Source organism: Schistocerca americana, chromosome 4 (genome assembly GCF_021461395.2).
Source record: "Schistocerca americana isolate TAMUIC-IGC-003095 chromosome 4, iqSchAmer2.1, whole genome shotgun sequence".
In the NCBI taxonomy this organism is placed as follows: Eukaryota; Metazoa; Arthropoda; class Insecta; order Orthoptera; family Acrididae; genus Schistocerca; species Schistocerca americana.
This window is the reverse complement of record NC_060122.1, coordinates 471,629,789-471,647,438: the sequence shown is the minus strand read 5'-3', so window position 1 is coordinate 471,647,438 and position 17,650 is coordinate 471,629,789. Positions and strand designations below refer to the sequence as shown.

The 17,650-nt window shown below is 45.4% G+C and overlaps 1 protein-coding gene and 2 pseudogenes across 1 annotated transcript in view; all 3 read left to right on the top strand.

The window, feature by feature from the left end:
- LOC124612385 (centlein-like) overlaps positions 1-17,650 on the top strand; it is a 569,059-nt gene that overhangs the window by 404,949 nt on the left and 146,460 nt on the right. The window lies entirely within an intron of this gene.
- LOC124614549 lies at positions 12,760-12,876 on the top strand (annotated as a pseudogene).
- On the top strand, positions 14,473-14,590 carry LOC124614486 (annotated as a pseudogene).

Below are 17,650 nucleotides of genomic sequence, written 5' to 3'. Positions count from 1 at the left end.
TCATTTACGTAGATAGAAAACAACAGCCGACCTACCACACTTCCCTGGGTCACTCCAGATGATACCCTCACCTCCGATGAACACTCACCATCGAGGACAACGTACTGGGTTCTATTACTTAAGAAGTCTTCGAGCCACTCACATACTTGGGAACCAATCCCATATGCTCGTACCCTAGTTAGGAGTCTGCGGTGGGGCACCAAGTCAAACGCTTTCCGGAAGTCAAGGAATATGGCATCCGTCTGATACCCTTCATCTATGGTTCGCAAGATATCATGTGAAAAAGGGCGAGTTGCGTTTCGCAAGAGCGAGTATACGTGGCAGCGACTCCGCCGCAAGCTCTCGGAGGCCAGCTCGAAATGAACGGCCGTGCTTGAGGAATATGACGCGCTACGAATTTCTGCTCGCGAGCCACGTCTCGTCCGTCAGGCACGTGTGAGCCGCCGCGTGTGGTGCGTGTGACGCGGCGGTCCCACGGCTGGTGGGAGGGGCCTGGCGGAGAGAGCTACGCGCCGGGCGTGCGTTGCCCTGCGTGGGCGGGCCGCGCAGCGCGCAGGTCCCGGCCCGCTCATTTCCATAACTGGAAACGCCGCAGCATTCCCACTGCCAGAGTGGCGGGGCGCCGTCGCGACAAGCCGCGGTTAAATCTCCGCCGACCACCGTGCTGCTCGTTATCGCCGTGCGAAGAGACACGGGGCGCGTTTCCCAAGTCATGGCCGAGCGACTAGAACATATGTCTAGAGTTGTAACCCTGCGCGTGCGCCGTGACAAGTGGACATACTGCCTTCGCGAGTAACATATAAAAGTCCCGCGTGTGTGATACACAAAAAAAAATGGTTCAAATGGCTCTGAGCACTATGGGACTCAACAGCGGAGGTCATCAGTCCCCTACAACTTAGAACTACTTAAACCGAACCAACCTAAGGACATCACACGCATCCATGCCCTAGGCAGGATTCGAACCTGCGACCGTAGCGGTCTCGCGGTTGCAGACTGAAGCGCCTAGAACCGCTCGGTTACCCCGGACGGCCTGTGATACACACCTTATATGAAAACCTCCATAGAAATCAGGTCTGGTTATCATATTGACCATATGACATCTCTCTGGTTGGTTGGTTGTTTTGGGGAAGGAGAACAGACAGCGACGTCATCGGTTTCATCTGATTAAGGAAGCACGGGGAAGGAAGTCGACCGTGCCCTTTGAAAGGAACCATCCCGGCATTTGCCTGGAGCGATTTAGGGAAATCACGGAAAACCTAAATCAGGGTGGCCGGACGCGGGATTTAACCGTCGTTCTCCCGAATGCGAGTCCAGTGTCTAACCACTGCGCCACCTCGCTCGGTCGACATCTCTTTCCATTCCATCTTTGAAAGCATTTTTTTTCCAAATGATACTGCTGCCATTTGATTGTAATAATTTTTACTTTATTGTTATACGATCAGATTTCTTCCTTGGGCCATTTTCAAGTACAAAAACTTATTTATGCATCAAAAGACGACTGGTACGAAATAGAAGTCCTTTCATACCAGTATCATTTACCATGACTCTGGATCCCGTCAAAATAAAAATTATCATTTGAGAGTATCTCGTCTTTCGGTTGTTCACATATCTCTGCGTCCGAAGAGGTCTCGGAAAGCTCAACGTTATCACACGACCGCCGCCCGCCCGCGGTAGCTGAGTGGTCAGTACAACAGAATGTCAATCCTAAGGGCCCAGGTTCGGTTACCGGCTGGTTCGGAGATTTTCTCCGCTCAGGGACTGGGTGGTGTGTTGTCCTAATCATGATCGTTTTCTCCCCATCGAGGAGCAAGTCGCCAAAGTGGCGTCAAATCGAAAGACTTGCACCCAGCTAACGGTCTACCCGACGGGAGACCCTAGTCACACGACATTTACATTTTTTACCCGACCGCCGCGTCATCCCTAACCGATAGGCGTCCCAGGATCCAGGTGTGGAGGGGTAAGTGGCCGGGATACTGCTTTCCCGTCGTCAGTTTTCGTGACCGGAGCCGCTACTTCTCTCTCAGCTACGTCGTCATTTGGCATCACAAGGGCTGAGTGCATCTTTCTTACCAACAGCGCTCGGCAGTTCCGGACAGTCACCCATCCAAGTGCCAGCCAAGCCTGACAAACTTCGGTGATTCGGCGGGAACTGGTATTACCATTGCGTCAAGGCCGTTGGGTGCTCACATATAGGATGGCTATAATTAAACTTTCGCTACTTGAGAGGGCCGTCATGGCGAACGAACGGTCATAGGATTTCGTGGAAACATTTGTAAGGATGTGCGGAAGAGAAATAAATCATTAAAAGAAACCACTGAAAGAAACGCATATCCATTCCCGCTTGAGAGAGTAACCTTTGTTAGCTGATCCCCCATGTTTACGTTCTAGGTTACAAATGTTGCTCAAGGTAACGACCGCATGCATCCAAGACAGCCTGGAGCCGCACTAGAGATTTCCCCACTCTTGCCGAAACAGCGGTGGGACACGGAATATTCAGCTGTCGTGACACAGCTCGTGCGATGCGTCCAGCATGCTATTCTAAGCTATGGTAACAGTAACTTCTTCAACAGTTTGTGGTGAAATTGGCCATCACAGTTTCCCAGGAACAATTCCCAAATCGGCAGTTAATTCGAACTTCCGGATCATGTTCTTCATTCCCGGTGCAGAAAGATGACCTCTACGTGTTCCTTTAACGCGTCGATACTTGCAAAGAGCCGCAGTACTATTGCTGTTGTTTCGATAAAACATCATACGACTAAAGCCCTCCTCGTCTATTCCAGACCCATGTTGACTGACTGCACCTGTAATGCACACTGACGCTAGTGTTTCAGCCCCACGTCACCATTGCAGTACCGGCTCACAACAGCAGGTCATGACACTGTCTGTATGTAGACTGAAGAGACGAATGAAAATTTTTACCAAGGCCAGGATTCGAAGCCAGGCAGATGCCCTAACCAATACGCCACCCCGGCTTTGTGGTTTTTGCACAACTACACGGACTAGCCTAGCACGCTTCCCTTCTCAATCAAAATTCCCATTCGCACCTCAACCCACTTGGTACTCCCCTCTAAACTCGAAGAGCATTGCAGATGCTCTCCAACTGTATTGGTACAGCACCTCAGCATCGAACCAAACGGGGAATCCTGCCTGAAACCCAGGCTTAGGAGTTTTAATCAAATGAAACTATATGGTTCCACAGACTTTTTTAAAGACGCAAACATCTGTGACGTCTGAGATTGCAAAAGGTCTCTGAAATCATATAGCTTCATTTGATCATGACACTAACACTACTAACAGCGCAACACACATTGTGAGCACCAGTCCCATAAGTTCAGTACACACACGGTAAAAAATTTTCCGTCTACACTGACTGAAGTAGCGAAAGTTTAATTATAATCACCGTGTGTATTCATATCGAACTAGGATGGTACATCGTTGCGTTAATGCCACCCCATCCCGCAAAGATGAAAGTACGAAGTTGTTGCTTCATGCTTTCACAACCAGCTGTTTCTTGTATGAGGGTAAATTTCATGAAATGACCGACGGAATGACAGTGGATTCTCCACTGTCTACAGCAGCTACTAACTTCTTTGCCGAGTATGTTGAATAACGTATTAAATTTGACTCCATTCCGCTCGTCTTCATTTTATAGGATATATTTACGGCACATTTACAGTCTGGTCGCGTGACATCGACCACATGAACAGCATGCGTCTGAACATCCGGTCGATTGTTGAGACAAAGAGAAAAGGGAAGCTTCAATTTTTATCAATTGACATAAAGTCCACGGTCATATTTGGAACTTGATTCATAATTGTCCGTCTTGATCACACATATACAGCTGGCCGCGGTGGTCTCGCGGTTCTAGGCGCTCAGTCCGGAACCGCGCGACTGCTACGGTCGCAGGTTCGAATCCTGCCTCGGGCATGGATGTGTGTGATGTCCTTAGGTTAGTTAGGTTTAAGTAGTTCAAAGTTCTAGGGGACTGATGACCACAGATGTTAAGTCCCATTGTGCTCAGAGCCATTTTTGAACACATATACAGGATGTTTCAAATACTTTGTCTTAAATGTCTAGGGGGATGGAGCAGGTTACGGGGAACAACTTAGGTTAGAAATAAAATGTTTGCTGATACCTCCCAGAGATGCTAGGCATCCTTTAGTATTCGCCAGCCCTGGGACAACGAGTTTTCATCTAATTAGCAGCATGCTACCTACCCCAGTAAATTGATAGAATGACTTTCGACAAGAAAACCTGAAGAATGATTGTCTCTAATCGGAGAATATTTTAGAAGCGAATCAGGCGCTTTAATTTTGCTGTGTCTCCCTCCATTTCATACGGAGCAGGTGACTGGATTATAAGCAACACACAAAGCCTACGCACACAGCATAGAGCCTATTCCGTGCTATCTCTCAGGGGCATAACGACTACAAAAATACTCTTAATGATCTGATATAGGGCATCTTGTGAATTACCATAATAACGTGCGGTCAAGATGGACAATGAAAAATAAACAGCCATTTTTAGATGTTGCGGCTGATAGAAAATCGGATGGGCGGCTCGGCCACTCTTGTACACCCCAAGCTGAGGCACACTGATTTATCTGTAAGCACACACAGTTTCTAGCCCTATCTACAAGCGAGCTGCTTTAAATGCTTTTATATACCGATCTACAACGTCTGTGACAAGGATTATGTGGATTCTGAGATTAATCATCTGACGCACATGTTCCGGAAGAATCGCTGTGGGGTTTTAGATATAAAGTCAGCGCTCTCCACGAAACGAAATCGTGAGAAAGGTGAAAAAATACATTACGCTCTGCCTGGCTTTCTGTGACGCTACATTTAGCAAAATAGGTAGGCTCCAGGGAAGAAATAACGAATATCTATTTTCCGACCACCCAAGAAGATAAAAGGATGTGCTGCGCCCCGTTAAAGACAGTCTCGGTCTCAGCGTAGATGGAATTCTTAAAATTCCTTGTGAGTACGGAAGCAACTACATCGGTCATTCAATTTATACCGTCACCGATCCTGTTCAGAACACCAAAGGCACATTAAAAATCGAGAACTTGAGAAATATGTTGATGAAATTATGTGTCTCACGTTTCTATATACTGGGAGACTCTGCTATCAATGAAACCATAGAAATCAGACTGTGTGACAACGAATTTAACCGGAGCAGGAGCTTTGTTAAGCAGTGTGTGGAAACGGGCTCTCGGCACTGAGGTAAGAAGACACAGAAAAATACGCTGAATTGTTTACTTCATACAGCAGCCTTCTGGCACCACGACGTAATGATGACGTCCGCGGACCAGTCATATGCCCTCTATGTAGTGTACATGATCACCCCGACAGCAACGACGATGGACAGTTTTTGCTGGAGAAGAGTAGGGAAGATTTCGTCGAAGGCTCTAGATTTTACATAGATTTCTCGCGACAAGTAAACCGCGAATGATTTGTAAAAGAGGAAAAGTGTCCTACAACTGTGTCACCACATCTCGAATGAATGCCAGGTGATGTGCCCAATTCAAATGTGGTGACAGAAAATAACGCTCTACAACAATTCCTACCTCCCAGCTGATAAAGCATCTTTGCTAGTGAGAACACCATCATGGTTGACAGAGGCCTCATCAGCGAATACAAATTACAGAACATTATTTGCTACCATCCAGTCTGAATGGAGCACGTTACCTGCCGTTCATTCGGGGAATACTGTCAGTTGTTCAATACCTCTTGTTGGCCCCGAGATCGGATGGTTTAGACCCTATGGTGCATCATCACATCCCGGTATTGGTGTCTATGAGTACGTAAGCAACAGATACCATAATAGTTGGATTGGAAGGAGAAGTGCTGTCCCATGACGAATGCCATAACGGGAATTTACCCCCTCACTCCAGTAGAGGTTTTCCTGTGGAGCTACTCGAAGTCGTTGGAAGCCGGCCGTAGTGGCCGTGCGGTTCTAGGCGCTACAGACTGGAGCCGAGCGGCCGCTACGGTCGCAGGTTCGAATCCTGCCTCGGGCATGGATGTGTGTGATGTCCTTAGGTTAGTTAGTTACGTTTAATTAGTTCTAAGTTCTAGGCGACTGATGACCTCAGAAGTTAAGGCGCATAGTGCTCAGAGCCATTTGAACCATTTTTTGAAGTCGTTGGAATGTGAAAACCCCGAGTAGCGATTGAACAGGAACTTCAAATGGTTCAAATGGCTCTGAGCACTATGGGACTTAACTTCTGAGGACATCAGTTCCCTAGAACTACTTAAACCTAACTAACCTAAGGACATCACACACATCCATGCTCGAGGCAGGATTCGAACCTGCGACTGTAGCGGTCGCGCGGTTCCAGACTGTAGCGCCTAGAACCGCTCGGCCACCCCGGCCGGCGAACCGGAACTGGTTGACTCGTTATATAAATCAGATATTTGCGAGAGCGCATTAAAACATTTATGGAATATTCTGTCTGTACTTAGAGGAACGTAAGACACGCACTGAGATGACAAATGTCATGGGATACCTCCTAACATCGTGTCGGACCTCCTTTTGCCCGGTGTCTTGCAACGACACGACGTGGCGTGGACTCAACAAGTCGTTGGAAGTCCCCTGCAGAAATACTGATCCATGCTGCCTTTACAGCCGTCCGTAATTGCTAAAGTGTTGCCGATGAAGGATTTAGTACACGGATTGACCTCTACATTACATCCCATAAATCTTCGATGGGGTTCATGTAGGGCGGTTTGGGTAGCCAAATCATTAGCTCGAATTGTTCAGAATGTTCTTCAAACGAATCGCGAACAGTTGCTGCCCGTTGACATGATGCATTCTCATCAGTAAAAATTACATCGTTGTTTGGGAACATGAAGTTCCTGAATGGCCGAAAATGATCTCCAAGTAGCTGAACATAATGTTCAGTCAATGATCGGTTCAGTTGTACCAGATGACCCAGTCCATTCCGTGTAAACACAGCCCACATCCTGCCAGGAAGTTTCACAGCCCACATCGTTATGGAGCCACCACAAGCTTGCGTAGTGATTTGTTGACAACTTGGGTCCATTGCTTCGTGGGGTCTGCGTCACACTCGAACCCTACCATCATCTCTTACCAACTAAAATCGGGATTCATCTGACCAGGGCACGGTTTCCAGTGTCTAGGATCCAACCGATATGGTGACGAGCCCAGGAGAGGCGCTGCAGGCGATGTCATGCTGCTAGCAAAAGCAATCGTGTCGGTAGTCTGGTGCCATAGCCCATTAATGCCAGATTTCGCCGCACTGCCCTAATGGATAAGTTCGCCGTACGTCCCAAATAGATTTGTGTGGTTATTTCAAGCAGTGTTGCTTGTCTGTTAACTCTAACTCTATGCAAACGCCGCTGCTCTCGATCGTTAAATGAAGGCCGTCGTCCATTGCGTTGTCCGTGGTGAATAATGCCTGCAATGTGTATTCTCGACGCACTCTTGACACGGCAGACTTCGTAATATTGAATTCCCCAAGGATATCCGAAATGAAATGTCCTATTCACCTAGTTCCAAGTATCATCCCGCGTTCAAAGTCTGCTAATTCTCGTTTGCGGCAATACTCACGTTGGAAACCTTTTCACATGAATCACGCCGGCCGTTGTGGCCGAGCGGTTCTAGGCGCGTTAGTCCGGAACCGCGCTGCTGCTACGGTCGCAGGTTCGAATCCTGCCTCGGGCATGGATGTGAGTGATGTCCATAGGTTAGTTAGGTTTAATTAGTTTTAAGTTCTAGGGGGCTGATGACCTCAGATGTTAAGTCCCATAGTGCTCAGAGCCATTTGAACCATTTTTGAACATGAATCACCTGAGTATAAATGATAGTTTCGCCAATGCACAGCGCTTTTATACCTTATGTACGCCATACTACCGCCATCTATATGTGCATATCGCTATCCCATGACTTGAGTCATATCAGTGTTTTGAAAACTGAAACACACAACGTAATTGTTCCAAAATAATATTTGTTCTATATTTTTTATACTTTCTGCTATTTAGGCCATGATCACACAACATAAGACTGAAAGTTCACACATCAGTAAGAGCATATAGCTGTACAAAGACTATTCTTTTCAGAAGTATGTCAGAGAATATACAACTATACGAAAACCACATAATTGCAGTGCTTTGATTTGATATGGGTACAAATAGGACATATTATGTAACGATGCGTTGGACGTTTTAGACAGTAATAATAAGAGTATCAACTCCGTAAACCCAACGTTTGTCTGACCTAACTTAAATTTATTGTACTTCACAAGTCAAGCAGGTATTAGGCTGGCTCTAAACTGAGAGACTGTCATAAGCACACTGAAATACGCCAAAGAACATACGTGACAATAAACCTGATATTACATTGTACACAAAGATCAAATCTGTATGAACATAAAAGGCATCTTTGATTAGAATGTAATATAAGGTTTAGTGATATATAACTTCTTTGTGTTTCAATATGCTCATGGCAGTTTCTCACTTTTTGTATAATTTAGGGCCGCTTTTCTCAACCTTTTCTTCCTTTACGTACGTTTCAAACTTTCGCGACACCTCTGCATGTTATTTTTTTCCTAGATGCAAAAAAAAAAAAAATTAAAGTGCATAAAATACAATTTTTAATTATTACTCGTATAATCATGAATAAAGATGGGTCATTTCTTGAAAATTGGGTTACTCGAAGAAATGATTTGACGATAATTTGTTTCATGTTTTAGATATTTTATTTGAGGAAGATTAGAAGACATTAAAAATCTCGCGACAAACCTGACACGTATTCGCGACACGTTAATGTGTAGCGACACGGCGGTTGAGAAACCCTTATTGAGAGATTTAACTAATACGTGTATAATTGAATGATGTATACTTTCCTCCTCACAAATATCCATTTAGTTCTAGAACGCTATTTCTTTCTCAGACGCAGTGCTAAGACCATGGGATCGCATTGGGGAGAACTTTGGTTGTCCCCGTTCGGCCATCCTGGTTTCCAGATTTTTTCCCCCTCTTAGTTTTCTGCGTCACGAATTCCTTGCCTGTGCCAACCTCTTTATCTCAAAGTGCCACTTGCACATAACGTCCTCTATTATTTGTTGGATACGTTCCAATATCTGTCTTCCCCTACACGTGTGTGCTATCTACGGCTCCCATTAGCACCGTGGAAGCTGATATCCTAACAAATGTCTTGTCATACTGTGCCTTCTTCTTGTCAGTGAGCCATGGTTTTGTTAAAGGGGCCATTCCAGTATTGGCCTATAACGTTATATTGGCACTGCTACACATTAAATCAGTGGAGAACCACTTCATTTCTTCTTATCTTTAATTTCATCCATAATTCTTCTATATGGCCATATCTAAGCTCTTAAATTCTCTTCTTTTCCGGTTTTCCTACTGCCCATGATTCATTTCCGTACAGTACTGTGCTCCGAATGTACATTCTTAGAAATTTCTCCCGTACATTCCCGAAACTGCTTATCGTAAATGCCAGGATGGTTTCTTCCTAGAGAACGCGACTGATTTCATTCTCTATATTTTCGTAATCCGAGCTTAAGCTCAGCTCTAATGTCGCCATAGCGTACGGGAATTTAAAGCCTAAGTTCCCTTCTTTCATTCGTTTTTCTTAGAAACTCAACCGAATTATTCTCAAGAGGACACCTTACACGAAGGTAATCGTAGTATCGCTTGCTTAGATATCTTCTACGTAGGTTCTTAACTATCTCGTTTTACTGTACTATATCGATTACACAGGGAAACGGGCAATCTTGATGACTTTCCGATATTCTCTTGTAGTTTGATGTGCAATGTATAAGATAAAGTTCTCAGTCATGGGACTTTGTCAGAAGACAGTATTATAGCAAGAATCTGTTAAACTACGCGACTGGACGATGTTCGACAAATCAGCCACGATCTAAATCCCTCTGGTGAAAATTCAGTTTCGGCGTTTTAATATTCTCAATGGGTGCCTAATTTTCACCAAAGAGTTCATCAACATGTTAATTTCTTCAGTTGTAAGTGATTGGCTAAGAAACAATGAGCCGTGGTTTTGTTAAAGGGACCATTCTACTACTGACTGGCCTATAACGTTATAGGGGCTCTGCTACATATTAAATCAAATATCTGTGTCGTAATCTAAACACACATCAAAAATGAAAGGTATAAGTGATTGTGAGAAGCCACGGTAAATAAGTTTCTGTAAGACTGAACGAAGATTTGAACCAGCCACTTCCGAACACGAGTCCACTGCCTTAATCACTGCACCGAATCTGTACCGGCGGGACTACACCGACCGTCCAAAACGTTCCGAGAGCGGTTTTATTCCTGGTATACAAGCGACGTCAATGTAGTAACTAGTGGCAGCGTGAACTAACAGCTGTAACCAACAGATGTGCATTCGACCAGTCAGTTGAAAAAAATGGTTCAAATGGCTCTGAGCACTATGGGACTCAACTGCTGAGGTCATTAGTCCCCTAGAACTTAGAACTAGTTAAACCTAACTAACCTAAGGACATCACAAACATCCATGCCCGAGGCAGGATTCGAACCTGCGACCGTAGCGGTCTTGCGGTTCCAGACTGCAGCGCCTTTAACCGCACGGCCACTTCGGCCGGCCCAGTCAGTTGAGAGCAGGCAGAGTTAAGCAGGGGACGTACGACTGTAGCGTGTCATTGTTCTTGTGTCACACACAAATCACAGTGGAACACCATCTCTACATCAAGTGGTCAAGACATTCTCCAGAATGTTTTGAAGAAAAGTCTGCGCAAAGTCTGTCACGCACACCTTGACTCCCGAACAGAAACAATGACGCGTGGACGCCTGCTGCGACTAGATTGAAATGCATAACGTGGAGAATAACTATTTTCTGAAAAAAAAAAATCATCACGAGTGGCGAGACTTGGTGCTATCAATACGAACCTACCACAAAACGAAAAAATGCAGAAATTCACGTGAAGGGTCAACGTTCTTACGGCGTAAACAACATTCAGTCGTCGGCCGATGTGGCCGAGCGGTCCTAGGCGCTACAGTCTGGAACCGCGCGACCGCTACGGTCGCAGGTTCGAATCCTGCCTCGGGCATGGATGTGTCTGATGTCCTTAGGTTAGTTAGGTTTAAGTAGTTCTGAGTTCTAGGGGACTGATGACCTCAGCAGTTAAGTTCCATAGTGCTCAGAGCCATTTGAACATTCAATCCAATGAGACGCACGAGTTGAACAACACCTCAAAGAAGTACTTTTGCTACAGTTTCATGTGGTTGTATGAACGTTCTGTGCGTTGTACTCAAGTGGGAGGAAACTGTGTAGAACAACTCAGGACATTAAAACCAGCATCTTAACGTTTCTATACTTTTTGTTAATTCAATCTCCAAACATCTTCGATTGGCGCGGTATGAGTCCAGGCAAGTGTTTATAATATGGCTGCAAGCAGAAAGAGAAACTTCTTCCTGGTCTATGCCCTCCTTTGTAAGAAATTACGTTTGTAATTACGAAATCTGAATGCACTTTACAAGATTTCGGTACGTGTGAGACTCTACAGTAATGCGCTTTCCGCTGAGGTATGATGGAGGTCTTCTGCCAAGGGAATTCCGCTTGTGACACTGCCGCTGTGCCACATGCGCGCTGCTTTCCCTGCAAGCGAAACCGGTCCTCAATTTAAATCGACGCAGACTGCTATCTGTACACGACCTGTTAGGGGCAGGAGGGAGATTCCCGGTTTCTCATTAGGCCGTCGTCACTGCCGGCAGCAAGTCCGCAGTTTTCCGGCCGGCAAGCTAATTTCTCCAGACGTCCCTACCGGCGACTAATGATCTCTCGCGTACGAAACAAACTCGGGAATTGGAGTCTGCTACGCCCGACTATTAAGCAGTCCTTATACAGAACGTGAAAGCTAACGTGGACGTGCTGTGGGATGCGTTTTGTGGCGTCGTAACATGGAATTTTGCGCAGCGAAGTAAAACGCGTCAAAATCCGCGTTGGACTTTGGCATATAGGCCTACCTACTACGGTCGTTCAGTAACACAACAATTTTTTTTTTCTAAAAGAAGGTAGGTTTTATTCAAGATTGCAGTACATCATATTATCCCCCACTCTTTTGGCTGCAAAACCCTCTATTTCATCTCCGTTCAATGCGACGGCCTTACGCCACCTTACTGCGAAGGGCTGTATTTCTGCATTGTACCACTTTACTGGTTGACGTCGGAGCCAGTGTCTTGCTACGTCATCAGTTACCTCCCCATCATCCACGTACTGCTTCCCACGGAATGCATCCTTCATTGGCCAAACGGATGGAAGTCGGAAGGGGCGAGGTGTTGGTTGCAGAGAGGATGAGGAAGAACAGTCCAATGAAGTTTTGTGAGCCCCTCTCGTGTGCGCAGACTTGTGTCATGGAGAAGGAGAAGTTCGTTTGCATTTTTGTGGCGGCGAACAGGTTAAAGTGGTTTCTTCAATTTCCTGCGGGTAGTACAGTACGCTTCAGAGTTCATCTTTCCACTATGAGGGAGGACATCGAACAGAATAACCCGTCCAGAGTCCCAGACGACCGTCGCCCTGACGTTACCAGATGAAGGTGCGGGTTTGAACTTTTTCTTCGGAGGAGAAGTGGTGTGAGCCACTCCATGGATTACCGTTTTCTTTCCGGTTCGAAGTGACGAACCCTTGTTTCGTCGCCTGTGACGATGTTTGACAAAAAATTGTCACGCTCTGCCTCGTAATATGCAAGCAGTTCCGCATAGATTGTCCTTCGTCGATTTTTATGGCCTTCTGGTAGGCGGTGGCAACGGCCTTGCCGCAGTGGATACACCGGTTCCCGTGAGATCACCGAAGTTAAGCGCTGTCGGGCGTGGCCGGCACTTGGATGGGTGACCATCCAGCCGCCTTGCGCTGTTGCCATTTTTTGGGGTGCACTCAGCCTCGTGACGCCAATTGAGGAGCTACTCGACCGAATAGTATCGGCTCCGGTCAAAGACAACCATCATAACGACCGGGAGAGCGGTGATCTGACCACACGTTCCTCCTATCCGCATCCTCAACTGAGGATGACACGGCGGTCGGATGGTCCCGATTGGCCACTTGTAGCCTGAAGACGGAGTGCTGGTAGGCGGTAACATAACTTGTGGAGGCGTGTGTCAGCACCACGAACAGAGACGTCAGTTATGCAGCGAGATGTTTTATTGTGATCCGTGGATCACCTCGAATGAGTGTGTCCGCACGCGCCAACATTGCAAGAGTGACAGGCTTTTGCAGCCGGCTGGCACAACCGAGACCGAACAGGTCTTCGCGACCCTGTCGCGATGATGACAGATGCTTCGCCCAACGACTCACTGTGCTTTTGTTAACTGCCACGCCTCCGTAGACATTTTGAAGCGCCTGTGAATATTTGGGATGCTCTGGTTTTCCGCCAAACGAAACTCAATAACAGTTCTGTACTAGGAACGCATCTCCGTTACTGAGGCCATTTTGAAAGCTATCTATCGGAACTTCATGAAACTATACGGTAGAAGCGGCAGTATTCCACAATATCCCACAGCAAATTCCGCATTTTCCAACCGAAGCCGCCCAAAAAAAAAAGTGCTGCATTACTTACTGAACGCCCCTCGTACAAAGGAAACGGTGTACAAGAACATTTGTACGACCCATTCTTGAGTGCTGCTCGATTGTTTAGGATCCTCGTCAGGTCGGATGAAAAGAAGCAATTCAAAGGCATGTTGCTAGATTTGTTGGAGTTTGGCGTGATCGACAGGCGTGTGTTACGTAAATGCGCTGCAAACTCAAATGGGTATCCCTATAGGGAAGAAAACGTTCTTTCCGCTACTGCATTGAGTTCCAACCGTGGACCGGTATGCTGTAAAGCACTTGGTTGTAACGTTTTGTCTCATCAGCCTTGTTTAAAAATGAAGTCAAGGAAGCATCTCAAGGAAAAAAAAGTTTGTGTGGAGAGATATTGTGCTATAATTTTCGAAGTAGTGGAAGACCCGTCTACGGTTTACAAACAGTACAAAAGCGCCATGAAATCCGGGTGTATCGGACTTCGTCCGCCAAGCGAAACAGATTACTGTATACAGTAAAATATTTGAACAATCGGTAACCAGGATAGCGGGCAAAGCACCTGTATCCGAAAGTAAAAGCTAGTTTACTGTAGGTAATGTAATGTTCAGTGAAGTTAAGACCAAGATTTCACGAGAAAGACTGTTTTGATTTCAAAACTACAATGGTGGCAGATTGCAGAACAAATGCGTAAGCAACTTTTGAAAAATGTAATTGCATGTTTCGCAATATACGCTGGGAGGCCATAATTACCACTGATAAATCGGCAATACCACAATACAAGTCACACTTGCATTCAACTGTTATGAAATGTATTTTGATTGTAACGTACTTGGAGAATAGACATCCAAGTACCCCTCTCTTTGAAGAAGAAAAAAAAATTGTAATTGGCCCACGTGTAGTGCTATGTGTAGTCCTTTTAAGGTATTTATTACTTACATAGCCAACGGCCTTGCCGCAGTGGTAACACCGGTTCCCGTCAGATCACTGTAGTTAATCGCTGTCGGGCTGGGCTAGCACTTGGATGGGTGACCATCCGCTCTGCCGAGCGCTGTTGGCAAGCGGGCTGCACTCAGCCCTTGTGAGGCAAACTGAGGAGCTACTTGACTGAGAAGTAGCGACTCCGGTCTCGTAAACTGAAGGACAACTGGGAGAGCGGTGTGCTGACCACATGTACCTCCGTGTCCGCATCCAGTGACGCCTATGGGCTGAGGATGACACGGCGGCCGGTCAGTACCGTTGGGCCTTCATGGCCTGTTCGGGAGGAGTTTAGTTTTTTAGTTTTAGTTTAATTACTTAGATAAACAGCAAACTCCGTAAATTATTTCTTCCATAACAATCGTAAGTTATTTAAAAAACGTAGCAGGCTACAATCTGGATACTGATAAGGTAGAGGTATTTCAAAAAACTTACAATCTATTCTAGGATCCAATAAATTACCATACATTCCGCTATTTACTTACTATGGTAAACAGGGTTTTTGCATCACATCTTCATTTTCACACTTCATTTTTCACGAAATCATTTGTGTATGAATGTTATCATATGTTTATCAATTCAGGAAAAACCAGAACATCTCCTGTTCTAAAAGACAACAGAAAACGTTATAATCCTATTGTTGAGTAGGTAAAGCAAAGAACATATTTTGCTAATTATAATTTCACGCCTCCCGCCTTACATTTAACCCTCGCTTGACTATTTCCAAGTTTATGTTATTTGCTGATAGATGGCTCTCGCGCTGAATGTCAGTCGATTTTCTTTCAAGTTCTCTTTACTCACATTAGATGGCATTCACCTTGCCTATCGTTTAAAGCTCTGTGTAAGGAAAATAAGGCCAAGGTGGGCCATAGTGGGCTCTTCTGGGCCTATCTCGTTGCTGATTATACGTCGCTTCAGTGTATTTAGCTATTTTTCTATATTAAAGTAGCGCGCTCAGGTACCTGACGCATAGCTAAGGTAGAGAACGTGTTTCAAACTGAACTGTGAGTCGATTTCAGCCAGTCACAAATTACAAACGGTGGCAAGCGGCGCGGAAAAACATGGCCATACTTTCTGTCGCAGAGCGTTTCTTTCCTTTCAACGTAATATTACCATTTTTTTCTTTCTTCACAACATAATATTATCATTTTTTTTGCGGAATGAGAATTGAAAAAACAAAAATACACTTCTACTCCCTCTTTTTCTACATAGCTTAAAAAAATATTTATTTAAATTAAACGCCGGCCGGTGAGGCCGAGCGGTTCCAGGCGCTTCAGTCCAGAACCGCGCAACTGCTACGGTCGCAGGTTCGAATCCTTCCTCGGGCATGGATGTGTGTGATGTCCTTAGGTTAGGCCGGGATTACACTATCAAATTTCTTTGTCAAAGATTTGATCAAAGATATGATCAAATATTCCGTCAAATATATTTGGCAAAGATGTTTGACGTAGCGCTAGAGAGGGTATTACACTGTCATCATATTTTTCGTCAAAGTTCAAGATGGCTGACAACAACAACTTGTTATTAACTGCAGCAGTTGCATGTGCCACAATTGCACTGTGTGCACAAGCGGAAGAGAAGCGGGGGAAAAAAGGAAACATACCTGGGTGAAGCCGTGGGTATTTCGACGACACGATGAAAGCATTCAACAAAACTTGTTACGTGAGGTTATAGTGGAGGATGTCAAGTCGTACATCAATTACTTAAGAATGGATGAGTATACATTTCTGTATGTGCTCAGTGAAGTGTATCCTCATATCACAAAACACAATATTCACTTAAGAACTGCTACATCTGCAGAAGACAGGCTCACTGTAACACTCCGATTCCTTGCTACAGGAGAGGGTTAGGTTAGGTTAGGTTAGGTTAGGTTAGGTTAGGTCAGGTCTCCAATCTTCTTAATCTATTTTTGTATTCAGGGTGCCTCACGTTGTAAAGCGCCTCATCAGCTTCATACATCTCTATTGATTTTGTAGTTGTCGGCACACACCAATTGTATTTACCGGCAATGTTTATAAAAACACTACAGACGACAGAACGCTGCAGCGATGCTAGCGCTCCATGTGTTAACATGTCACATTGCAGTGAACAGAGGACAAGCGACTTCTTTGATCAAATCTACAGCGAAGCCCTAGATTTGATCAAATATTGGACGACATTTGACAAAGTTACCTATTACACCATCAAATATCTTTGACAAAGATTTTTGACAAAGATATTTGACAATGAAATTTGATAGTGTAATACCGGCCTAGGTAGGTTTAAATAGTTCAAAGTTCTGGGGGACTGACGGCCTCAGCTGTTAAGTCAGTGCTCAGAGCCATTTGAACTATTTAAATTAAACTTCATTTGAGTACCGCGAAAATTATCTGCACTTTTAGGGACAAAAAACACGCAGCTTGCGAACTGAATTCGATTATCTTACCAGTGAAAATCTACACGATAAAACGTTACATTAAAACGCTTGTGAAACGTCGAAGATAAGCATCATTTCACGAGACTGTGCGCAAGAAAGGCGAAGCTCCCCTGGGAACAGCGACTGGAGGAGGTAGACATTGGTAGCCAGACTGGCTGGACAGGATGTGTCCAAATACGGAGGCAGCTGAGCTCGCGGAGTAAGTCACGGCGGGAGGTGGTCCCTCTGGGCCTCGGAGACAGCAGCGGCAGCGCAGTGAGACTGCGTCCTTGACCGGCGCGTGGCCGGTGCGTGGCTCGCCTGCACCTCTGGTGGCCCTCCAAGCCGCGTGGGCCGCTCTGCACCGCTGCCAAGCGTGGCTCAAGTCCTGTCGGCGTGGGGTCACACGTCCACTGCGGACCGATAAACTGCTTGCGCCAGGCTTTTTTTTTTTTTTTTAATTATGAGACTAGCCACATGGAAATCACCCTCTCTCTCTCTCTCTCTCTTTCCCACCGGTATTCTGACTCATTTTATACAGTCGGCCAAGTATTCCTCTCCTGTATCAAACTTTTCATTTCAGAGTATCACTTGTACTCAACATCCTCACTTACCGGGTGATCAAAAGGTCAGTATAAATTTGAAAACTGAATAAATCACGGAATAATGCAGATAGAGAGGTACAAATTGACACACATGCTTGGAATGACATGGGGTTTTATTAAAACCAAAAAAAATAAAATACAA